Source organism: Trachinotus anak, unplaced genomic scaffold, assembly GCF_046630095.1.
Source record: "Trachinotus anak isolate AG129_WGS33_773 ecotype Australia unplaced genomic scaffold, CSIRO_AGI_Tana_v1 ptg000012l, whole genome shotgun sequence".
Taxonomy (NCBI): domain Eukaryota; kingdom Metazoa; phylum Chordata; class Actinopteri; order Carangiformes; family Carangidae; genus Trachinotus; species Trachinotus anak.
Genome location: NW_027273863.1, coordinates 20032062 through 20058886, shown reverse-complemented (window position 1 = coordinate 20058886; position 26825 = coordinate 20032062). Strand labels below are relative to the sequence as shown.

General features: G+C 39.7%; 6 non-coding genes across 6 annotated transcripts; all 6 read left to right on the top strand.

Annotated features, from left to right (window-relative positions):
- Nucleotides 1–2860: 2860 nt before the first annotated feature.
- Nucleotides 2861–2942, top strand: trnas-uga (transfer RNA serine (anticodon UGA)). Its single transcript has one exon. It is a non-coding gene; the product is annotated as a tRNA-Ser (tRNA).
- A 757-nt stretch (nt 2943–3699) lies between these two features.
- On the top strand, nt 3700–3787 carry trnay-gua (transfer RNA tyrosine (anticodon GUA)). The gene is given in 2 exon segments: nt 3700–3736; nt 3752–3787. It is a non-coding gene; the product is annotated as a tRNA-Tyr (tRNA).
- A 174-nt stretch (nt 3788–3961) lies between these two features.
- trnay-gua (transfer RNA tyrosine (anticodon GUA)) lies at nt 3962–4049 on the top strand. Its single transcript is given in 2 exon segments — nt 3962–3998; nt 4014–4049. It is a non-coding gene; the product is annotated as a tRNA-Tyr (tRNA).
- Nucleotides 4050–4351: 302 nt separating this feature from the next.
- trnay-gua (transfer RNA tyrosine (anticodon GUA)) lies at nt 4352–4439 on the top strand. The gene is given in 2 exon segments: nt 4352–4388; nt 4404–4439. It is a non-coding gene; the product is annotated as a tRNA-Tyr (tRNA).
- Nucleotides 4440–5405: 966 nt separating this feature from the next.
- trnay-gua (transfer RNA tyrosine (anticodon GUA)) lies at nt 5406–5498 on the top strand. Its single transcript has 2 exons — nt 5406–5442; nt 5463–5498. It is a non-coding gene; the product is annotated as a tRNA-Tyr (tRNA).
- A 755-nt stretch (nt 5499–6253) lies between these two features.
- Nucleotides 6254–6346, top strand: trnay-gua (transfer RNA tyrosine (anticodon GUA)). The gene is made up of 2 exons: nt 6254–6290; nt 6311–6346. It is a non-coding gene; the product is annotated as a tRNA-Tyr (tRNA).
- The last annotated feature ends 20479 nt before the right edge of the window (nt 6347–26825 follow it).

Genomic DNA, 26825 nt, shown 5'->3' with positions numbered 1-26825 from the left:
CACCAGTAGCTGATGGTAGATATTAAGTTGTTAATTCTATATATATATATATATATATATATATATATATATATATAGTATAGTATTTTCATGACATTGGCATGGAATCACATCCTTACTCTCACATTCTTCTCTACTTAATCTGATGTATTCTGGTCAGACAAACCCTGTCTCTCAGGTTTTACTTGTTTTCACAGCATTTCTCTGTTAAAAGTGATTCTTGGGAACGATCCTGAAATTAACAAGAATGTTGTAAGGCCCTTTTGATGATCCAATAATGAATCCCCTGGTTACACCTTATTTAAATGGTTTGGCTAAACCAACAAAATCAATGTCCAAACCGAAGCAAATTTTCTCAAGCTTTTTTCTTTTACTGATTCGTAATGCAGTAGAATAACATGCACAAACATTTCAAGCATTTTTGGCTTTGGCTTGAGTATGCAACCTTAATGGTTGTCACAGTCTAGTAGTCTCTCAGGAAGTGCAATTTAAAGCCAATGAAAGATGTTCATAGAAACTGAGCGGGTTTCAAAATAAAAGGCCTTGGTGTACAAATATGCACACAGCCCATTTACACCTGGTTTCAACATATGACTACTTATGCCGGTATTAACATGTGCATCTGTTCAAAGGAAAACATGTTACTGCACGGTGTAAAACCATGCAGAATGCAAGTATGTCAGTGTTACTGATCAGCCAGAGGAATTGTTTACATTTTCATTTCAGGATTATTTTCCTTAATGCTGATCTACTTCTAAATCTTAATTAATGCTCTTCATTACAGTGAATTACTTAGATAAAATTCACTTTAATTCAACACATTTATCTTGTCCCTTCTGGAAAATGATACATTTTCTGAGTTAAAAGGTCACCCATTCTTTTATTGACCAATAAATCACTGCAGGTGCACATGGTTTTATTCCGGGATGTTATATAAATAAAATTTAGCTGTCAATATTTCAAAAATTTATGTGATTGGAAAACATGACAAGTACCAAATCTCAGAGCTCTCCTAAATTTTTTTAAGGAATCCTTTCATGTTGGACTAAATGTACTGGATGTCTTATTTCAGAATGAAACTTTTTAAAAAGCTAGTAGTTCATAAACAGCTCCGCTGTGTACTTCACCTTGCTGCTAGCGACGTGTCTTCCTCCCTCTCCCTTCCATGAAACCTTATATCTGTATTTGGTTGATCGAATAAACATCTGTATCTGCAGCAGCAGAGATCCCACAGCCTGCTGTGGCCATTCCTCTTTTTCCTTGAGAGGCTCCAGTGTTTTGGTTTAGAGAAAACACAATTGAAAACAAACACAGTATTCAGAAGTATAGACAATACCGGGGTGGCCAGGCGAGAGTGCTGCACATTCCTCTTCATTTGAGCTAATATTCTGGGAGAATCTGTGCTTAATGTAATTACAGGGGAAATTACGGTTTCCCATGCGTGGAGGGGAGTTGGTGACTGACCGCAGGGATGGACTCTAATACTATGAAATTCACTCTGTTACTGTGGGAGTAGCGCTAAATTCATTTCCCAGAATTCCAAGGCTCAGGTTTGACATGGACCGTATTTCCAGAGACGTTTCACCTCCGAGGGATTCAGCTAACCAGTCCGACTGCTCCCTGCTAAACAGAACAACTTGATCTCTGCTGCAAAGATATTAATTTATGAATTTTCCAGTGACAAAACGATTAAAGAGTGAGCTCAGTGGCTGCGGAGGGGCGAGCTCAGCTGTAAAACAGATGTGGAGAAGGCCATTTTTGCAGTAATGAACAAGTTTCCAATCTGCAATCGGCTTCTGAGGGAGTTCAGTGATGATATGTGATATGGATCAATGAAAGCTACATGGTTTTGGAATGCAAGAGGTTGACATGTGACAGATGTGTTGACATGGTGTCTACACTCCGCTGCACTCAATGTGATAAAAAGTAATGTGAAATGTAAGTATGCAAGTAGAATAAATGCCCCTGTAAAGACATCATTGGCGTAGATCAGATGGAATTTGTAGCGTCATGACTGATTCATTATGGTGTAAAATGGTTTCCTTATTGACTTGGAGTTACTCTTGCCATATTGGATACGTGGACCCAAATAGTAGATAGGATAAGCAATAGGAAAATACAACTGGGCCCCCTTAGTTTAGGGGTCAAACATTCAGGTCTATACCATTCTCTTGGTGTACAATACATATATATCCAGTACTTTCCATTTTTGCATCCATATTCAAAAAGTCATGTACTTTTTTTCCCTTTTTCCACCTTGATCCAAACTTATGAGTAAATGAGCCTACTTAGCATTTCTATACATGTCATAGAGCATGATGGGACTTTAAAAGCTTGATTTCTATCATGCAGTTCAGCTGCAGTTCTTATCCTTCTTCATTCATCATGTTTTTTTTTTTAATTTGTCACCTGTGTTGTACTGTGATGTGTTTAGCCTAGCTTAGCTAAGCACCAGCACCTTTACCTGTCAGTTTTATCAAGTCTTCTGAACTGTTCACATTTCTGAATCTAAAACTCTTTGATCCTTTCACTGTGTAATCACATTTTATATTTTGCTTTAAATTGTTTTCCACAATAACAAGCTTTGTAATCACTGTACAAAGAATACATCTTTGTAACATTCTTGGTATCTTTGGAAAATGAAACATTAGAGGCTGGAAGTTCAGAGATTTGTCTTTATCAGCCATCTGTCCTGACACAGTGTCCTTCACCAACACACACAGATCCTCCTCCCTGCTCAGCAGTTGTTCTGGATGAGAACATCTGATAAAAATGTTGCCATTAACCATTAAGTTGCTTTTTCACTGCCACACTGTTTGCTCTTTGGAGCCTTTATGGAGGCTGTGAGACTCTTTGTGGAGCTGTGATGGCCGAGTGGTTAAGGCGTTGGACTTGAAATCCAATAGGGTTTCCCTGCGTAGGTTCAAATCCTGCTCACAGCGAGGATGTTTCTTTAAACATCCAATTATTTCTTTGCTGTATGTGTACAACTAGCACCAATGTGAGCATTATATACAGTGACCATCTTAATAATCCCTGTGTTTCCAGAATAAAAAAAGTGCTTTAATCAGACTTCCATTTGTCTTAATTATGATTAATTAAGACAAATTATTATGTAGAAATGAAACCCTTCCCAACATCAGCCTGTGGACTGACAGGTGAGTAATAACCAGTTCATTCACTGCGCAGCGTAAACTAAATGCTCAGTGGAAGTGTATTATTGTCAGATCTGACTACCTTGACCTGTCAGTGGAGGCCAAATGGAGTTTCCTCACTCTGGAGGAGGAAGGAGAAAGGAGTCATTTGATCTGGAGTTTCCACACATCTTCTGTACTCCGCCTGCACATTCTGGATACATGTGTGGACTGGAGCAAAAACATCAAAGTCTAAAATTTTGATCTGATTAAATCCTGGAATAATAAAAAAATAAAGAAGACAGTGATAACCAGACTATGTGTGGCCACATACCTTTAACAAGGATTATAGATTGAAAAAACACTTTATTACTCTCCTGACAGCTTTGTGCAGGGTCCAGTTAAAATGCCATTAACTGTTTGGCAGGGTTTAAAGTTTTCAGTTCTTCGACTGTTGCAATCGACTATCAAGAGTCAGACTGAGGCCCCATCAAATCCAACTATTATTCACTTTTTATGTCCTGGACATTTTCCGATAGACTATTAGACTGCATGGATACTTGCCCCTTTGATAGCTCAGTTGGTAGAGCGGAGGACTGTAGAAGAGCAGTGCTGACATCCTTAGGTTGCTGGTTTGATTCTGGCTCGAAGGAGGAGCTTTTTGTAAGTGTGCTCAGATCTGTGCAATAAATGAAACAACTGATATGTCTGACATATGGAGCATTTCTGCCATGTATATAACTGAACCTTTAGCCTGACTATATTGACGAGTATGAGGTTAAGTCATATATGATTATTATTGTTGTTCAGGAGCACTTCAGAGTATCCCTTTGATAGCTCAGTTGGTAGAGCGGAGGACTGTAGGAGAGCAGTGCTGATATCCTTAGGTTGCTGGTTCAACTCTGGCTCGAAGGAGGAGGCTTTTATAGGTGTAACTGTTACAGAGAATATCTGCTCGATAGCTAAAGCAGAAACAAGCTGTGCATACCCTAAAAAGAGCATGTAAGTAATATTCATAACTGAAACTTGGGTCTGAGTAGTACCTCTGCAGTCAATGATATTTCCTGTTGTCTTGATCTTGTATTTGGCTAATGATGCATAAAAACTTTATAGAGATGTTTAAGCTTAAAATCTTATCATTACACAATATATATACTGTCACTGTCATTGTTATCAATAAAGTAGACCATTTAGCAGTATATAGTATGAGGTTTATCCCTTCAATAGCTCAGTTGGTAGAACAGAGGACTGTAGAACAGCAGTGCTGATATCCTTAGGTTGCTGGTTCAACTCCGGCTTGAAAGATGAAGCTTTTGTGCTATTTGTCCCCATAAGGAAGACAAGTCCTCATAATGTCACCATGTAAACAGACATACGTCCCCACAACATCAGTAACACCTGAACACCCAGACACAATGAAAAATATGTTGCCTGTACATCTGTCTGACATGTTAATTCTCACCTGCCCCTTAACTAACCATAACTGCTGCTTGCCAAACCTTAACCTTATCCTAACCTTATCCTAACCTATCCTTCTGTTCACACACTGAAGCCTCCTTAAGCAGGTTAAATCACAGCTTTTGCTGCAACACAATCTGACATTGTTCAGCAAGGCACTGTGTTCAGAAGGTGAAAAGGTTATTTCTACTGCAATTGTCATCTGTACATCAGTCCATAGACTTTACAGACACCATGTTTTTTTCTGTATTTCTGTTTTGCTCTTGTAGGTTGAATCTTTCCTGAGTCCTCCTCAGTGACTTGGATCTGTTTGCCTTCCATCTCATTCTCAGTGTGAGTGAAAGTGAAAATTGTGATGCCTCGGTGCAAAACACTGTTCAATGAATATCATTTGTTGCTGAATGCTGTGGCTTCACACTGGACTCTCTGTGGTGTGTTTATGTGGTCATATGTCTGTCCAGCTGCTTTCAGCAGTAAAGTCTCCCACAACCTTCAGGCAGATTATGATCCCATGTTACTCATGGGATATGCTTTACATTTAGCAGCAGATCAATATAGATGGTGGATACAATACAGACTTGTACTTCTGTACAACATGTACCTTTTATGTATGGATTCACAAGGTATCTTTCCTGAAAAGCCAGTTTCCTGGACATGATATTTTTTTGGCTCAGTTTAAAGGGTAAAAGTGGCTGCAGGGTTAAAAGAACAGCACAATAACAGCTGCCTGACTTAACCCTGACATCATCTGAAACTCTGTGCACAGGGTGATCATTGACCTGTAGTTTACAGAGTGACCTGTAGTGCCTGACCCCTTCGATAGCTCAGTTGGTAGAGCGGAGGACTGTAGAAGAGTAGAGCAGTGCTGACATCCTTAGGTCGCTGGTTCAATTCCGGCTCGAAGGAGGAGGTTTTTGTAGGTGTATCTGTTACAGAGAACAACTGTCCAACAAATAAAATATGCTTAGGTGCATCCACCTTACCTCAACCATTTCCATAGTGTCAGTTAAGTCACTGTGACATTCATATGTATGAATTATGTCCACAACTGGATCTCATGGTCCATGATATTGGCTGATATCTATGGCTTTGCTGTGTACTGTAAACTGCAGTTATATATGTCCTCTATTTACTGGCAGCATTGTATGTGTTTTACACATAAAGTTTTTCTGAGATACACTTTATTGTTCAGCAGTACACAATATGAAATATGTACATATTCCTTTGTTAGCTCAGTTGGTAGAGTGGTGCACTATAGGAGAGCATTGCTGACATCCTTCGGTTGCTGGTTCGACTCCAGCTCGAAGGAGGAGGTTTTTATAGGTGTAACTCTGTAGGTGTCACAGAGAATATCTGCAGATGATGATGACAGATGAAGAAAACACAAACTGATGTGTCCCCCTTATGGAGCTTTTCTATAGTGCCAGTGAGCTCTATAGAATCAGAAATGTAAACGATATCCACAACTGAAACTTGGGTCTGACAAGTACCTCTGCAGGCGACGATAATGCCTGTCATGAGGTTATCACAGATCTATGGCTTGATCTTGTATTTGGGTAATTATGCATAACGAATTTGTAGAGAACATTACAACCATATTGTAATGGGATCACACCAGCCACAACATACAACACATTGACCTTTCTTCTTCTTTTGCCATCCCTTCGATAGCTCAGTTGGTAGAGCGGAGGACTGTAGGAGAGCAGAGCAGTGCTGACATCCTTAGGTCGCTGGTTCAACTCCGGCTCGAAGGAGGAGGCTTTTATAGGTGTAGCCGATACAGAGAATATGTGTGTCCAACAAATAAAATTGGACAACATCTTGTGATGAGATCACACTTGATGTGACCTCTGGTAACACGTTAACGTTCCTATCTGTGAGTACTCAGTACTAGTTATTGCTACAATACTGCATGATGACTCAGCACTCATAAGTTAGACCACACCCATCACTGGCCTTCAGTTTGGTCTCAACTGCATATGTGTAAAGTTGTATCTTGCATGGTTTTAACGCTTTTGTGGTGATAACATTTCTCCACAGACAGACATAAAAACACCTCCCAAAGAACTCAAAACCTTGTTGCTGTGACAGTAAGCGTCTCCAGGACCACATTTTGCCAGGATGACACACACACACACACACACACACACACACACACACACACACACTTTTACCTTACCTTAACATAAACATTACGTTATTTGCTTTTTGTTTCCATAAGAAAGACATGTCCCCCATTTGACTGTGCAACCATTATGTCCCCACAACATGAGTAATACCTGGACCACACACACACACACACACACACACTCAAAGCCTTTCCCCAGGCTATGTTATGTGGCCAACAGAGCTGCCAGGAGAGAACGTGCCTGTCTGTCTGTCTGTCTGTCTGTCTGGGTTCCTGCTTGTCTACCTGGCTGCCTGCCTGACTGTATCTGTCTGTCTGTCTTTCACAGGCTGCCATTAATTTGTGGGATAAATGAATGTTTGCAAGTTTTGAGTTGAAGCCTAACATGATCTCTCAATAGAAACCTGTCAGTGGTGGAAATGTTTTACATTACATTTGAGGCATTTAGCTGACACTTATCCTGAGTGATGTTTGGTAGGTGAAAAGTAAAATCAGCCTCAACTTGTAGATGACCAGAATTGAAAAATACTTCTAAATAGCTCAAATACTCTTCTATACTATTCTTTTGTTTTCTATCTTGGTGTGGGTGTTTATGCTAGTATATACAGTATGTGCACGAGTGTGTGTGTCCCTGCGGTGGGGCTCAGTGGTTGTGTTAAGCCTGAGGTGATGGAAAGTGTCTGGGCAGGTTAACGTCTCTGAGTGCCACTGTCAGCCAGCTGTCTGCTGCTGTCCTGCTGCCAAAAATATGACTTGCTAGCCCTGGCATTTAGCTACCTGGCAAAACAAACCAAACCAAACACTGCTGTCAGGGTGAAAACTGCATACCTGCAATGTGGACATGGTTCCAAAATATAGAATGAAGTTTTAATGACTCTTTATCAACTTCCATTACCATTTCAATGTCATCATTCATGGTAAACTTTAAAAGGTGAGCTTGTTGATGCCAAAGCCATCCAGGTGCTCTCAGTGTTGGGATGTAAAATGCTACACCAGGACGGGTATCATTCATGTCACAGAATAAATCCTCAGGTTAGTCATGTTTACATTACTTAAAAACAGCACTTTTTCTTTTATATTTCATTGAAATACTTTGGATTTTTATGGTTTTAATACAGTGGCCCTGAGAGCTCAATGCCTTGCAACTTAAGAAAACGCATGCAAACAGACAAAACACAAGCAAATTCAATACATGCTGCAAATACACACAAAACAACCGAATACAGATATAATACAAATGTGCTGTAAGTAGCACAGATGACAATGAAAGTGCTTCCAGGGGACACACAATAAAAGATGCACTCGTTGTTCAATGCTTTTTTGATTTTGAATTTGAAAAAAAAATATTGAACAGCCTCAGGTTCATCCCTTTTTTGTGTCCACTAGAAACACTTATGTAATCATCTGTGCTACTTGCAGTGCATTTCTGTATTTGGTTGTTTTGTGTGTATTTGCAGCATGTGTTGTCAAATAGTTGAAGATGTTTTCTGAATTTGCTTGTGTTGCATGTGTTTTCCATAAGTTGCATTGCATTGAGCTCCAAGGGCCACCGTAGTTTAGTGTCTTAACGCTGTCTCAGTTTTGCATATTTTGTTTTGTATCCTGAAAGGATGCAGACATTTAATTAATCGACAGGCATTCATCTCCACAACACTGGCATCAGTTTTCAGAAACCCAAATTAAATTTTTGTCAAAATATGAATTATCACATCACATTCTACACACAGGTGTGCTGAACACACTATCATTTAAACAAAAGTGTAGGTTTGTTGGCAAATAATTAAGCTGTAAATTATCCCTTAATCTTTTTAATCATATATTCCCAGACATGATAGACAAGCAGGACTGCAGGACTGGAGACAGACAGCATGCAGGCACCAGAGATTTGAGGGAATGTGGGTAAATATGAGGGTCTGTGATCATATGAAGGGGGTCTGAATAAACCAGACAGAGACACACCAACATACACAAAAAACAACAACTTCTACCTGTGCATACACATCCATGTGTACCTGAACAGAAATATATACAAAAAAAAATCATGACTGTGTCATTGTGACATGTGGAGAGAATGTGTGAAAACTGCTATTTTTTCTTTGTTTAGAAATGTCTCATGCCAGCATTCACCTTTCTCCAGCCAGTTTTCTCAGTGAAAGAAATGTTAGTTGATTGTAATTATTGATTTATGACAAAAGCTTTCACTGTCTGGTGTTTTTCTTTGTTTGCTATCTTGTGTTATGTTGAGGGGAAATTATGTCTTTAGACTGAAACATGTTTGCCAAATTGCCACAAACCAGAACAAATTCTATGTGTGTGGCTTGTTAGAATAATTACATGTCCGTATGCCAACACTGTAAAAATAAACAGTCATGCAATTTCCCAACCTGAGGAGGTCCTATGTGCAGAATCATGGTTCAAAACTGTCTCTGCAGACAGATTTGTGTTGTGTTATTCTAAGTTTGAAAGAAGGGGGGGGGGGTGAAAGGCCCGCTGACCACATTTCTTGTGTGGTCTTCCTCCTTGGGTCACCTGGTCAGTAACAGGTCTTTTGAAAGAAGTCAACCACAGAAGATGGGCTTTCACAAGTGTGTTTGCAATGTAAGGCAACATCTGTTTCATTTTATCACAATAACCACTCACACTCTCTGAAACAAATATTTGCCAGATGCATGAAAACATGTATCAGACGCATAAGAAAAATGTATTTCAACACGATATTCTGCTGCTTTCACAATGATATGTGAGGCAGACACAAAGACAACTCACTACCAGTTTTGTCCAGTGTTGCAGTGTAGAGTCCAAACAGCGGAACATCGTGGCTGCACTGAACAGAAATGTAAAGTATAGTAAAAGATTTGGTGATCAATCACTTTTTCTTTTTTTGAAAAATCCAAAAAAAAACAAAAAAACAAACCTTTCCATAATTGGAAACATGAAATAGCACAAAATTTAATATTTAAATAGAACAAAATTTAAAAAAGAAGACAGGGATAATCTACAAACTAGAATAACATCTTCTCTGAGTATTTCCCTTCTAGTAGTAACTTCTCCATAATTACGCCTCCTCCTTAAATACCCCTTCTCCTTTAGCCAACACACAGTTCCCTCACACATACACAAAAAACCACAGAATTAACTATTATACGAAAATAAATTAAATGTAAAAAAATACATTAAAATTCATGACACTAGTTCTTAATGTGAATCATTTGTGTGTAAGAAATACTTTTGAATGCACCAGACCCAGCTTTCTTTAGTGGTGTGAATTTCAGAATAAAACTCTTCATTTAAAAACAGACTGTCCTGCCTGGAAAACCGTATTCATGCTTCCAGCCAAACGTCACTCCATGACCACCCAGTTAAAGAAATTCAATTCACCACATTTGAAAACCACGGCACTAACAGACTGCTGTGTACATGTTAAGAATAAACCATGTGGTCTTCTGTAACATAATTAATGAATAAGCTGGTCTCGGTTACAGACTGTGTGTGTGTGTGTGTGTGTATGTATATGTGTGTGTGTGCGCATTTCAATTATAATGCACTGTTCTGGCAGAGGAGAGGGCAGGAAAAAAAGGGGGAAGAAGAAGAAGTGGAGACAAAAAAGAAGAATGAATGCAGTGAGACGGCAAGTGAGGCTGCAGCAGCCTGACAAGAGGCAAAAAAACAGAAGAAGGTAAATTTGAACAAGAAGTGGTGCGAGAGAAAGGTGCAGCAGGTGAGGAGGGGAAGAAGGAGACTGAAGGAGAAGTGGACTGCTGAGAGGGCAACAACAAAAGGTCAGGGAGAGCCAATCAGGATCTCCAGCCTCCTGCTTCCAGCCTCGCTCCATGTGTCTGATGTGAAATCCCACTGAGAAGCCAGTGACCTTGAACAAAGAGGAGAGAGGAGGTACACCAGGGAGGAAGTAAAAGAAAAAAAATTGAGTTGGAGAGGTGTACAGAGGAAAGGAAGTGAGGGAAAAAGAAATGGGAAAAGGTGCAAAAAGACAGAGCACAGAAAACAGGTTTCCAACAAGTGCTTGCATTTTGCACAAATGAAATAAATAGCAAATTTGCCAATAAGAGGGTAAAGAGGATAAAAAATGTGCCAAGGAAATAGGGAGGTGACGGGGTTGGGAACACAGGAGGGAAGGGATAAAAGATGGATTTGGAAAGATGGAGACAGACAAACAGAGAGACAGGGATGGGAGAGGAACGGTGATCTTTTGTGTCATTCGTTACAATAAACTGTAAAATGTCTGCAAATAGATTTGACTTGGCAGGTGCAGCTAGGTAGAGCGAGGAGGTGGTTCAGCAAAAAAAAAAAAAAAAAAAAAAAAAGCCTTTCAATAAAAGCAATTCTCCGCTGCAACAAAAATATAAACTTGGCAAGTAATCTTATCTTGTATCCAGAGTTATCTACCTCACTGCCAAATTACCTCACTGTGTTGGCAGACACTCATGCTCATTCAAATGTTGCTTTTTTCAGGTCAATGACTTTTTGCAGAAATGTATCGCAAAACAAGAAATTCAATCTGAGATCAGCACAGACAGTCAAACATACACTGACTCAGATATAGAGAGCAGAAAGTCAAAGTGATGAGGTTTTCTGTCTCTGCTAAATGTGTTTGGTGAGAACAATACTAAAATAACTCAGGCACAGTAACATTATAAATTCCTTTAAGGTGCAGAGACCCCTGCAAATTAACGTCTTCTGTCCTGCTGTGACCACAGAGGAAGTGAAAACAATTCAGTCCAGTGACAGCAAACTGTGGTTCTTCCGTTCGTGGAAAACTAAACAGATTCAAAAAGTGACAGCAGTTTAGACTGATTCTTTATGTGCTCTTAACTACATAGCAACAAAAATCTATTACAGCAAACAGTGCTGACATGTCAAAGACCACTAATTTACAGGTATGACCCAGATGTTGAGGGCACTCAAGACCTGCATTAGATTCAAATGGGAATAATAAATTAAAAAAAAGCAAACTCACCAGATGGTAGGCAATCTACGTATGTGGAGAGTGGCTTAGAGTTTTGCTATTGCTACATAGCCAGATTTAGCATTAACAATTGTTTAGCCAAGAGCTTCAGCCATTGTTGCATTTACAATAAAAGAGATAATAATATGTCCTTTGAGCAGCTTTACTTCTTCAGGGCAGACTGGACTTTACAGTGACTCGGTATCAGAAAGTGACAAGACAGGCCAACCGCTAGCTGGTTAGCATGCTAACTTCATTAACCCTTTAAAAACGAGTGTGTCGTCGACGACACATTTGCGCAGGCACACTTTGGATTACTGTAACTCTGTCACGGTTTGAGCAATCGGAAAATTCCAACGGTTTCTGAAAGCTAAGACCTTGCGTTATAGGCATATGGGTGTCATTATGGTCATTTCACCAGGCGGACATTCTGAGGCTCCGGTGTTAAAGGATTAAAAGAAAAAAATGAGAAAAACAGAAGCAGAACAAAAGGGTTTCTTTCCAACCTTGAGTAAAAGAATGAAATTCGCCTGGTAAGTAAACAGCTGTTAATGCTAACTCTGGCAATAGTATGTAGCGGGATCAAAAACTTGCAAATAGCTCCTTTAATGTCAATACAACTCATGTTCAATTGAACATTTCCTAGTAGCTCACAAACTGAAACATATTGAGCCTGGGTGTGCTCAGTGCTGCCACTAGTGACTGGTAGCTGTATTACTACACTCAAAGCTCCATTGCTCCCGCAGCAGTATTATTCCAGTCACTTCTGGCAGCTAATCAACAAGTCCTCTGACTTAAATGACCATATAGGTTGTTCTTACTTATGACACGACCCATAGGAGCATACCAGCAGCAGGCATACTGGACCTTTGTTGTCATGGTAAAAATATTAAACATGCAATTAAAGCTGTGGAATGGTCATTGGTAAGCTTTTGAAAAAGTACTTCCTTAAGGTTCAAAGACCTCCGTCATAATAGTTACATAATTTGATGAATTTGCATTTTTGCCAGTTTGGTTGTGATCGCATACCCTGAAACAGAACAGTGTCACTGAGAGATGTGACAGACTCCTTCATCCCTTCCTTTTCCTTTCCCCTGACTCTGTTGCAGTGTAACCACTGCAGAGGAAGATGAACCCTCAGGGAGCTGCAGCATCAAGTGCCTAACTGTTGCTGATTCAGCAAACACTCCTATGTTCTGTTTGTAAAGGTACGTACTGTACACACCTTAATAAACGCTCCATCAGTTTACATTTACATAACTCATTTTATTGGAAACCAGCACACCCACAGCAAACCCTCCATGTTGGCACAACTCCATATCACAATTTTTTTTTTTTAAATGCTGCACACTTAAATACACACGGCTGCTTTGTTCATTATTCACACTGAGCAGTTCTCCACACCTGCTGAAGTTGCCCAGGAACGCAACTTTAAAAAGTGTCAGCAAAACTGGTTTTTACAAAGTGTTTCATTGCTTCTTTTGTAAACTGGTAAATGTATTTGGCTGAAAGCTGGAAGGATTGTTCTTTCAAGGGAAGACTGCTAAATTGAATTTTGGAGTTTTCCCTCTTAAGGCTATGTTGGGTCTTAGAGTGAAGTTATTTGAGCGTCTTTGTTTAGATATGAATAAATCAGAACGCCCTGTAAAAATGCATTGTTAAGTGAGATTGAAAGAGGCTGTCGTTACAGTTGTAATCAATTACCTGGCATAGACACAGATATGCATATGCTAATCAATGTTGGAAACAGTATATAGTATATGTCTTTGTAATAACCTTTTCCAAAGACACAAAAGCAGTGTGTGTGTGTGTGTGTGTGTTTGTATCTTTAGGTGTGTATTGTGCTGTCTGACTGATTGTTCTCATTGTTTACGGCTCATTAGAGTTGGACTAAAAGAGAGAAAAGACTTGGACTAAATGCAGCTTGGAGGGGGAACTGCAAATTGGGGATTATTAGTCCATTTGCTGATTAGGAAAGTTAGGTACAGTTTCACTAACGGAGTAAAGACAGACGAGGAGATTACCATGTGGGACAACAGCGAGCCGATGCAAAAACTACACAGCCAAGACTGTGACCACCACACACACCAACCACAACAGTAAGAACGTTTTCAAACACAATGGAGCTGAAGACTTTTCAGATTCAGATTTTCCTGAAATCATCTATTGATAAAACAGCCAAATGATAATCAAAAGTAGATACCTGACTCCAGGTGAGCCAATACAACCAGCATCCCACCAGAGCACGACCAGAAAGCTGATTTTTAAATGTTTTTAAAATTCTTGCTTTCTTTAACATCTGCACATGGCAGCTGTGCAACAAAAACACTTGTGTAAGGTTGGGGAAAGATTGTGGTTGTGGTTGATCAAATGGCAAATGTTAATTGCAACGCTAGGATTACTGGGATTGGAAACAAAAGTCAGTTTTCGCTACATTCCCATCCACCACCCAACCCAGTCCTCTCAAAGTTACATTTATACATGCTACAACTGAAGTGCAACAACAAAAGATTTTGTGGTAAACATAACTGCATCCAGACTATGTTCTGTATTAATTTATGTCTATTACTTGTATTTGTTTTCTGTCAAAATTTAAGATCTTGCAGTAAATTTCCACATGTAGTGATACAGCCTTATTAATCTTTTTATATGGTTATATTTAGACACTCACAGCACTTGGTTGAGATCAGGGAAAGATTGTGGTCTGGTTTAATACAGACAAATTACACACTGACTTACACACAGAATTACACACAGACACAAAGTGTTTCATTATACTTAACCAAATAATGACCTTTTCCAAATCTCAACTAAAGTGCTTTTGTTGCCTGAGAGCTGATTGGACTGGTCTCTGTGTGCTTTCTGTAGCCACCATCCGCCCTGAACACGTCCCAATGAATCTGCTTCTATTTATAAATGTGCTGCTTCATTCATTTAAAAAACTACAGGAAAGGTTTCCTGTTGTAGTTTAGTAGTATGCAAAAAATAATTTCTATGAGACAGGGTTGCACCAACCTGACCTCCAAACCCCTACTTTACTTCACATAGGCCTCAATATGTTTGGTGTTGACACTGAATTGAATGTGGATATGTAGATGTAACTAAGGATATTATAGATGGAAACAGAAAAAGAAAAAACAAATCTGATAACTGATAAATCTCTATCATCATTTAAAATTTTATTTTTTCCCCACATAACCCAGAATTTCTCTAGTTGAAATCAGCAGGGTCACAAGTGTGAGAAATAGCTGAAACATAGCCACAAATACAGACACAGATTGTTTGATAAAGACTTTATACCAGACCTTCAGTACAAACATGTTAACACACACACGCTTCATCACACACTTTATTAGTAAGGTACACAGTCTTGTTCTGTCCTGTCTGTGGATTGTTGGGTGTGAGCGCTTTCTCCTCAGACAGCTGAGACTGTGAATGTCATTGTGTTTTTGTGTGTGACGTCTCTTTCTCTCTCTCTCTCTCTTTTTTAAGCCGTCTCTCCATTTGTTTGTCCCTCCATCTCTCTCTCTCTCTCTCTCTCTCTCTCTCTCTCTCTCTCTCTCTCTCTCTGTCTCTCTCACACACACACACACACACACACGCACTTCAGGGGTCCAGTCCACATGTGGTTCACTGTCTTTCCTCTGTTTCCCTGTCGTGTCTGAGAGGTGGAGTCGAGCCCTCGGGGCAGTGCTGTCTAATGAGCCGCTGGCTGCTGTGTTTCGTCCTGTCAGAGCAAGAGAAACGACCTCGCTGCTAACGCTGAAGCCATGTTATGTCTGTGGGGAAGCTATCCGGAGCTGCAGCATCTTTAAAAGGATTTAGTGCAGCTGAGCGTGAAATCCCAATCTCTCATGGAGGATATCCTTATTTAAACAGATGTTAAAACCACAACCACCTGGAAGCCTGGGTGTACGATCACCTGAGGGTTTATCTGTCTGTCTGTCTCTATACATTTGTTTATAATTGATTGTTGATTGTAAAGTCACATATATAGCCTACAGCCTATGTCTAGAGTCTGTATGATGATGTAGTGATGACTTGCTCTTTGCTGAACTGCATCACTGACCCCATACAGACATGTAATATATGACATATATATGTCCCTATATCAAGAGTGATGTTGCCCTATATGTCACCTATAAGGGGATATATTATTATCACATATATACATACATACACATATATGAAGATGTAAGTTTATAACATATATGAAATACCTGTAGTAAAAATTGTACATGTAGATACATTATATTACATATTATATATCTAACAACATACATATTGTGGCAACCCCTGAGGGGAGCAGCCAGATGAAAAAAGAAATTTTACAACATACATATAAAAATATATATAAAAAAAGTGTACAATTTTGATATGTTTTAATCAATTTTAAACATGTCTATCTTCCCACTCTGGGAAAGTGGTCTCAGACATTTGTACCCTACTGTATATAATATCAACATATTTTGACAGGCTTTGGGATGGATGAATTGATATAACATACATTTACAATGTAAGCATACATACATAAACATACATATTTGTATAGGCTAGACATATATGTCAATGTATGAAATTGTTCCAATTTCTAATAGGTTTCATATATAATTTTTTACATGTTTTTTAATTCATATATAGAAATTCAATATATGTGCATATATTACATTACAAAAAAAGGGACATATCTCAAACATATTCAACAAACTACCTGAAATACATGTAATGCATCTACTGTCATTGTTTTGGGATCATGTTGTAAGGACACACTGTATTGTAAGGCACAATGTATGAGCAGAGGACCGTGTTTTGATGAAGAGGTGGAACATGTAGGGGGTGTGCTGCAGTCAGGTTGGAGCAGGAAGCAGAGGGAGAGGGAAGCCGTGACACAGACATCAGCATGTTGCTGTCAGTGCTCTGCGGCGTGTGTCGACTCATTGCCGAGGGAGAGGGGAACCCCGCTGAGAGGAAAGTCCACTGAAGAGCTCTGTGTGTGTGTGTGTGTGTGTGTGTGTGTGTGTGTGTGTGTGTGTGTGTGTGTGTGTGTGTGTGTGTGTGTGCGCGTGTGTGTGAGAGAGAGAGAGGGAGAGAGCACCGCTGCTGCTGCTATAATTCATCACAGCTCTTACTCTTACAGCTCTTATGTACTCCTACACACAGTGCTCAATGTTGGTATGATGTTCATACATGCACACAGCATCCTTGTTGTGACCGATTATATTCAGGCTTCAGTTACAATGTTAACACACATAAAACGCTTCTAATGGGGACAGATGCTAACGTTGCACTTGTTTACAATGCAAATACCGGAGTCAGATGAGATATTAAAAAGGAAGATAATCCTCTGTGTGTCATTTTTGTGTCCTTTATTATCTGTCTTCAATCCAGAGTTATGGCTGCTTTGATTGTCCATAGATTTAATTGGAACATTTGGGAAATAAGATTCCTACCTAAGGGAACATCAAATGCAGCTGAGGGTAAAGAGATCAGTGGTGAAGAACTTTCAAATTAATTTTGGTTTGGAGATGGTTTTCTGAGGGTGTAATGGAGAGCAAAGTTAATCTGAAGTTCATATTCGCTTTTTTTTACTTTTTTTAAATTTACTTGGTCATGTGGAACTGCTGGTACCAATAGCAAACTGCCACTTAAACCAATAAGGAAAATGTGTCAGTTTTCCAAAAATCAAACAGAAATCTATTCCAGTGAAGACAGCTGACGCTCATATCTTTACAACTTACTTTCCTCTTTTCCTTTACAGGTTCAGCCTGCTCCTCCTCCTCCCCCGCCTCCCCCTCCACTCTGTTCAGGGTCAGTGGCTCCTCGGCAGGATTTCCCATCAGAGGGATGAGCCGAAGCTGGAAGCGGGAGGTTTCCTGCACCTTGTAAGATGTCCCTGCAGGCAGCCAGCTTGAGGCAGCCCTCCTCCTTCCCTTCCCTCCTTTATAGGTGAATAAGGTCTGAGTCAGTCTTAGGAAGTGAACTGTGGAGCACTTGTTCTGGTGATCTGTCGTGTGCCAGAAAATGAGGACAATGCTGTTCAGACCTGGGTGGCACCAAATATCTTCAGTGCTTTGAATGAGAATGTAATCTGAATGAAATACAAAATATAACCTTATCATGGTCCTCCCATATAATCTAAGCTAAAGTAATCTAGAACAGGAAGGGAGATGACTATTCCTGTTTCCTTAAGGGGGGATTCTGATTGGCTATATTTGGATTCTATCATTATAAACTGATCTAATTCACAAAATCAGCAATGAATTGAAATATTGTTTAGTGTTTTGTGTATGTTTGCACTTCTACTTGTGCAGCCTAACCTTAACCAAGCCCCCAGTGTTCCTGCTTTCCTTTCCCACTGCCGTCTTTCCCTGGCTCCCGTTGAGACTATTGCTATTAACATCTATCTCAGGTGATCCAATCACAAGTGGACAGCTCTAAGTTCAGGTGCGAACACACATTCAGAGGTGGTCTGGGCCACATATGGTCACATTCTTTTAACAGTGTATATCCAAATGTGTCCTGGGCCTCAGTGAAATACCACCTCCTCATTAGTCCCAACACAGTTTCCTTATGAACCGAAAATATTTGATTATTTCAGACGGATAACACTGTATTGTAGAACTGTGTGCAGCGCATTGATTCACTCAACCCCTCTCCTCACTTACACACACACATACACACACACACACACACACACAACAGACCCGTCTGTCACAGTCTGATTGGCTAAAAGCAACATTGCATACCTGTTTATTTACATATAAAGTGGGAAGTGAGATCTAATCACAAGTGGTCACTCGACAAGTGGAGAGGCAACTTAGAGCTGAACACTTGTGATCAGATCAGATGAAGATACGTTAATACCAGGTCTGAACAGGCCTCTGCTCATCTCTTTCTCCCTTCGTTCTCCACCCACGTCTTCCACACATTTCCTCTCATAACTGAATGAAGGTTAAACGCATGCACACTTATCTGAGTTTGGAAAAAGTCGCAGGACATTACATAATCTACCCTGCCGTATCAATCCTTCCCATTTTTCTTATCTCGGCAGTCGATCGCAATTTCAACTTCGATGGTGCTGCCGCTTCGCTGATGCAATTTAGATTGCCCCCTCCCCCCCAGGTGGAGGAATGGTGTCTCAGCAGGTTAAGGCGCAAACCATACATCACTGTAACAGCCAATACTGTAGATTTGAATCAACTCTCCATACTCCATCTCCTCCTCCGTCAGTGCTTCCTCACGACTCTCCGACACAACTTCTCTTCTGCTCTGCTGCTTGTTTCCTTCAGTCTCTCATCGTCCGATCTTTCCTGTACAGAGATGCTGCATAGATGAACTCGCTGGACAAAGCTAAGCTTTCCAAATCCTGCTGGAGGAGAAAAGTAGCATCTTATCTCTAATCAGCTTGTTTGTTTTACTTTAAACTCCTAACGAGCAGGTTTATCTGAACACCACCTATATTCACCGCTATCTATCACACATCAGCCATGAGAGGAGGAAGAAGCCGCACAGGAGGCGTATGTAACTCATATTTATCTCTCTGTGTAGCAGCACTCAATTCTTTGCTGTAATCGAATGAAAATGACGAAGCCGTTTTGGGTTAATTAGGGACTTGACCCCGTGGAGAACAGGCTACCCAGTTTATCTCCCGCTCCAACAAGCGTGCAGCTAACAGCCATTTAAAACACCACTTATTTACATTTAGAGTGAATCTTATGGCCCTGGCAACCCTTGACAGGAACTTTATGACTCACAGTTAAAAAGAAACAAATGTGTTTAAGTGCCGGCTTTTTAAAAAAGTAATTAACCCATTTGTTCGAATGTCACGGTTCGTGAGGTTTTTTTTTTTCTCCTTTCTTTTTTACACCGAGTGAAGGTTTGATTAGACATGGCGTCGGTTTGTTATCCATTTAGGAATATCTGTCCATTTCATCTCGCCATTGTGTCCGGAGGCAAATTCCCATTTCTGCTTCTAGATTGGTGGGTGTGAAATCAGAAAGTTAACGTCAAATTGCCGTGAGAGAGAGAGAGAGATGTGTTTAACTCGGCTGTTCCTATTTAGAAATGAGTCAAATCAACTTCTGGTATCTCTCTCCGGCTCGCTAATCAAATTGTCCCTGCTTGACACTTAATTTTGTTGTCGACAGTTGTGGCCTGTCTGTCTTGCTCACGCTAACGCACATGCAAAAAAACTGCACAATCTCATATCACACTTGCACACCATTTAAGGCTCCCCCTGTCCTACAAATAACACAGGAAGAAAAAAAAAACATACTTGATAGTGTTTCCTCATGCACACACTGAAGCTGTGCTGCATGCAGGTTTATTGGTGTTCTTGTATTCTCTCAAATGCATTTAACTCACTACATACACGCAAACACACAAAATATAAAAAGCTTGTATCTCCAATTTTTATTTGCACATAATTTGGAGGATTTCAGGCTTCTGGAAGTTCTGTGTAAATCCACAGCTGAGAGAGACCTCTTTGAGCCCCTTAGTGTACAATCTTAAAGGGCCCCAACATAGACTGTACAATCTTAAAGGGGCCAACATGAAACTGTCAACTGTCAACTACCTTTACATATAATAAAGGTTTTCTCATCTCCAAAATACATGTAAAAATAATTGTTCCCAATGTTTATACATTGTAAAATTATGGGAAAAATGTAAAATTTTTTTCAATAAAAGCATCTGCCAAATAAATGTGATGAAAATATAAATTAATGTAAACTTAATTAACTCTAAGTTAACCCTTTATCCAGTGGTGATCGTAGACTCTGGGGGGCAGACGCTACAATTTACAGATGTCCCCTAAATGCCTCCCATGCACACTAGAAGTACAGAGTACAATACCCCCCCCCCCCAACACACACACTATCGCACACAGAAAGAGAGAAACTGGGAGGTTTGCCAGTTGCATTATTGATCCATCAGGCCAATGACATGTTGCTCACCAGGTTATTTGAGGGCAACAGCAATTCTGCTCCAGCTCTTGATTTCTCTTTGAAGCTGTACAGTATTTTCCATGTGTGCCGCAATAACTGATGATGTACGTTGCTGACATTTTGTTGGCTAATGTGACAAATCGCTTCACTTTGCTGCCAATGCTACAGGAGCGATGATGAAAATATCATACAACATGTTGGAAAAATGATCTGGATGTCCCCAGACTAAATCCAGAACGGGACAGAAATTAACAAGGGCAAGATGATAATCTCACATTATGCATGCACCACTTGGATTAAGATATTTTCACTCCTGAAAAGTTCTCGCTGCACCCTGCTGTGACATCACTACTACTGCTTTAAGTCCTTAATCTACAACCCTCACTTCCTCTCATCTTCCACATCCTTGTCGAGAACATTTTGTCCACATATACACCATTTTTTTCATTTAAAGAACAGAAATACAAGAAAATATACACACATACACTCGTCAGACCCACTCTCCCCCTCAACCTGTTACGACACACAGTCCGTCTCCACCTGCTCTCTGCAGCACAGCTGTGCACCACTGACGCAATCAGAGGCCTCGAGGAAGGGCTTAAATGTTGCGAGCACAACTCTCCCACTCCACTCGGAACACAAGCAAACCATTGTGGATATGCTGAGTGCTGGTAACAGCTGGACCACATGACGGTTATCTCAGACCCCGACCCTGTGGCGATGACAGGATCAGCTTTGGCCAAAAGCTGCGTTATTCACGGACGGCACTTGATAACACGTTGGATGAGAGTGCAGACAGACCGAAGTGGCATTCTGGCACAGAGGGACACTTTCTATGCTTATACTGGGTGGCACTTTACAATGGCCTTGTTGTTGACTTTTAGCCCATGTGTTAATTAACATGTAGTGTGTTGAAAATACAAAGTAATGCTAAAAGCTGTTTAATGCAGAATTTATGTGTGAAAATCGAAAGCGGGTTTGCAACAGACAAGAGTTTTTCAAGTCTATTTAATGACATGCTGCAGATTTATCAAATTTACTGAGACTAAAAGGTGGAACATGATGTAAGAAACTGACAAATGAAGACTTCATTATTAAAATTAAACATCTTTTTAAGCAAAGCAACATGACTGAGATAATTCTTGTTTTTCACTACTATCTGTGGCCACCAACATTCAAACAGCCTAGTTAACATCTAATCCAGTAATGTGCCCGCAACTCAACATGAGCACAGTTTTTAGGGCAGTATTGTTTTCCAGTTACAATGACTTTCCCAAATGGTAACAAAGCCAAATGAGACCTTGTTAAAGAAGGGTTATATTAAGTATTACAGCTAAATAAAAATAAATGATTTAGCTAAGACCATAAAAAATCATCACTGAATGTTCATTTTCTATACAGACTTAAATTTAAAGGTTGAATTCTCCTCTATGATTACTAATCAACCTACACTTTAAACAACATACCTCCACAAAAACAGTGACCTCCAGCAGATGTCAGGATTCGAGTGAGGTGTGTGTCCACAGTCAGTTATGTATATTTATGGGAGGATTATGGTTGGACCTCTGCCTCCTGCAACCTTTGACCCCAGTTTATCCCCATATGTTATTGGCTCATGAGTAATGCTCAGGCCCTCCTTTGATATCCACAGTGAACGTGTGTCATGCTTTGACAGAACGCTGAATACAGTTTGTTTTTGAGTAACTGGATATGGTTGTTTCATTTTCTTTGGTATTTATTGCCACAAGTCTGTCATGTTTGGAGTGAGTGTCCCTCTCGAATACCAACAGCGGACTCAGGAATATTCATGTTTTTAACTTGGTGAGTTGTGACGACACTCCTTGACATAATACATTCCTCAGCCTCTTACCCTAACCCAAGCCATCACAACTGAATGACAACTCCTAACCTTTACCCTAAACCAAGTCTTAATCCTCAAACAGGGATGTGTCAGAAAGTGAGGACTGGCCTCACTTTCCCATAATGTCCTAACAAAATACTTTTTTTTCTTGGTCCTCACTATGTAGAATTTAAAAGTACACAAACACACAGTGAAAGGTGCAGACATGTTCCCTAAAGCAACCACACAAACCTAAACCTAATTTTCCAGGAGGTCCATGGTAGATAACCACTTTTAGATTGCATGGAGGAAAAAAAAAAAAAACATGAAAAATTCCTGCTTCCGTCCCACTTGTATTAATCATAACGTTCACAAGATGATGCAACACTTGCAGCTTGGAGTTGTAAGTCAAATGTAACACCTGTCTGGGTTGGGCTGAAATATTTCCCAGTCTGAGATTTTTCTGTCAAATATTTGACATAAAATGGTCATTTTCTCATTAGGCGATGGAGAAAAGAATTAAAAACGAGATGTTAAGTACATAACTAAGTAGCTTAAGGATAAATGTCGAGAATTCTCACAAACGTGTTACCTGTCTGACACTGGGCTCATTTAAACGACGGGTTGATTCATCCGAGCGCAGTGACATGGACTTTCAAAATGCAAATTATAAAGGAGGAGATGGAAAGAGAGGGAGAGGTGTTTGTGTCTGCGAGAGCTCAACTGAGAGAGTCACTGAGGCTTTGGCTCTGAGTCAAATAATACCTTGCACCAGCTGATGTTAACATGAGCAGCAAACAAATGAGGCCCAGGAATAAATGCTGTCATATCCCATACTGTCTCCACACTGTTCACACTGAAGGAAGAAATACTGCAGGGAGAAGACCTCCACTTCTATCACGTTGGGTAGATCTGTCAGATCTGTGTGTGCATGTGTATATGTGTATTTTATTCATGTTTCATGATGTTTCTGCAGTTCACTTCCTTAAGGTGACCTGTCAGCAATTCATTTTGGCTTTTACTGTGATACTGACTTTTGATTTCCTGTTGATAAAGTTAGTGCCTCTGTAGGTTGAGCTCATTTCTTGTCTGTTAGCCGTGGTAGCTACTATGGCTTGCCAAGTTGTTCTGACAAGCGTACCTAAACATTAGGTTGCTTGTTAGCATCTTGCAAGATGACCCAGAGTAGTTTTACAACAGTGAGACGAGAAGTTTGATACATCTGTACCCTGACTATGAAGCTGGGTTAGCTTAGCTTAGCATTAACACTAGAAGCAAGCAGAAGCAGCTAGCTTGGCTCTGTACAAACGTAACAAAATTCAGCTACCAGTGCCACTATAACCTTAATTTTCTGTAATTAATATGCGTGGTTTTGATTTGTTTGCATAAATAACAAAATGTTAAAATTGTCATGGGCAGTTACATTATGGGCTGGTGACTGTGGTTCCCGGGTAACATCCTGATGATGACGACGACGACGACAAGAAAGTCAGTGTACTTGCACAAGAAGTAGGTCCTCCGGTCTCTGCTGTCAAGGTAATGCACTTTGAAACATTCCTCCATAACCACACAAAGTGTCAAAGACTCAAATATTTTCTGCTAAAATTATGAAATTTGCTCATCATCTGATGTGAGGGAACTGAAAGTCTTCACCCCACCTGAACAACATTTAGACCAGGACCAGCTTGAGCACATATACAGGACAGCAACTATGCCAGCCAGTGTCACCAACACATACTGCTAGGTAAATAATACTGGAAAGATGGTTACAGTATTCTGGATGCAAGATTAAAACCAACAGGAAACAAATTAATCTGTTGTGTGCCAATGTTGTGGAAACACAAAAATATCTGACCAGTTGGAGTTTAGATGTCTTTTTTTGCAGCAGGAATACATTACTTTCACCGCCTTCAGTAATGAATGATGACAGTGATTATGTGCAGATTGCAACAGGTTGTTTTTTCATTTTGCTTTTATTTTTTTCTTGTAAAAACAGTTTCAGTTTTTCTTGAACTGACTCCAGACTGAAAGGCTGTTGTTGCCATTTGAGAAACTTCCTGTGAGCCAGGCCTGACTCTGGATTTTACATTTACATCACCAAATACAGAAGCTTTCATGGACTGTCTATGGGTTAAAGTATCATAGTGTTATATACTGCACTGTACATATTTGAGGGAGAGGATAGAGAGTTCAGTTTTTATTTACATATCATGTCAGAGTATTAATGTATGTAAATCCCAATTTGAAAAGCAGTGTGTGGTACATGCAAGGCAAATGCAGCAGGTATGGGTAAAAACAGTGGAGTGGAGGTGCATGGAGGAGCCATGTATAATGAATGAACAGCTGAGCTGCTGGAGGACGAGGAGAAATGGATGTTTTTTTTTTTTTTCTTTTTTGACATATCACATGCTTGCGTGTCATACATATTTTATTGAGAATGTCTGCTTGGGCTGCTGCTTGCCTAGGGAGCCAGACAGATGTTGCATGTGCCCCCTTCTGTGTGAGTCTGTGTGTGTGTGTGTGTGTCAGTGATACAAATAAAGCATCAAAAACATGTATGGGTGTGTACCTGACTGTGAGGTTCGGGGCTGATATTAGGTCTGTCTGCAGAGGTGGATGAAGTGCAGTATGCTACCAAGACAGGAAGTTTTAATTCACACAGGTTGAATAACTGGTCTTAGACTACGTGAACACTAATACGTTTTCAATTTAAAACAAAAACGATCTCTCTCCATATCAGAAATAATCTCTGTCCATACTTACACACCTTACAAACTCAAATGAGGAAAAAAAAAAAAACTACAAAAAAAAAACAAAACAAAAAAACACTATGAATGGAGGAACAGCAATGGTTTAAAATAATACCAGAGATTTCTTAGAATTATAAAATGCAGAATTTAACTGCACAACAATTGCTTGCAATTCTTTATCTATGTTGAATTCACCATTGGAAGTTGAAGATGATGCCATTTGTTTTCGTCCGGAAAAGGGGCACGTGTGTGACGAAGGCAAATCTACAAGTGCAATAACATTTTTTATTTATGGAATCAAGAGGATGAAAACTCTTATTTCTATTTAATGATATTTCTTGATTACTTGCTTGTTTCTTCATCAACTTGCATTGAGTTAGCAGGGTTACACAAACCACTCACATTTTGAGAACAGTTTTGGCTAATGTAAAAATTTGCATTCGGGTGATCCCCACTCACCCACTTGTAAATATATCACATGAAAAAGAAAAATAGCCAATAATTCCACAGTCATTTGATGATTTCATATTACAGTTAGTGAGTCTGTCAGTGGACATGGCAGGCCCAGATATTTTACATTGAGATGTGATTTCAAAATGAGTTACAAAAAGTCTTTGACATTATCATTTTCCTCCAACCAGAGCTTACTGGGTTCAAACCTAGGTTTCAGAAATGGCTGCCACAAGTTAAAGTGAGGTTTTTCTGTAGAATGATGGTTGTTTTGGCACATGAACTCACTTTTGCATCAGCTGATTGACACCACTTTTGTTGTCATTCAGACATCTTTTCTAACAGCCTGTCACAAGACAGGCTTGGGTTTTTTGTTTTAAATTTCAACTTAATACATTTAGCTCCTCTTAACTTAGATATTAAAGGGGCCTTAACATGACATTAACTTGTTTAGCATTCAGTTAAGAAAACTTATGATAATAATAGGCTAATAATAATTTAGCTTCATGAGTTTTAAAGATTGATTGTGCATACTTTGATGCACATTTTAAGCATATTACTGAGAAAAGGGGAATTTAAAAAGTTAAAATGTCTAAATCAGCAACATTACAAGTAACCAGAAAGATGAAATAAACAGTACATAGGCAAAGATGACACTTTAAAGGAGCTATTTGTAAGTTTTGCTGATGCCAACGTTGGCATTAACTACTGTTTCACTCACCAGTTTTGCTGAGAGCTTCAGGCATTGTTGCGTTTACAAGAGAAGAGGTTATAACATGTCCTCTGAGCAGTAGTGCTATTTCAGAGCAGACTGGATGCTACAGTGACTCCGTATCGGAAAGGGACTAGTGCAGGCTGATAGGGCTAGGCCTAGCTGGTTAGCATGCTAACTTCAGTAGAGGGAGAGAAGTGATAGTAGTGTTTTCCACCTGTGGAAACAGCTCTTGGTGAGTAAAGGAATTAAGTCTGATGCTGAACTCACAACATTTCTTCTAGACTGGTAAATAAACAGCTGTTAATGTTAATGGGTATTCTTAATGGCTATGTAGCATTATCAAAACTCACAAATAGCTTCTTTAATGACAGCAATCAACTCAAGTTCGCAAACTTTATATTCTAGCTAGCAAATGCTAGAAGTGATAATGTTTTACTTGAAA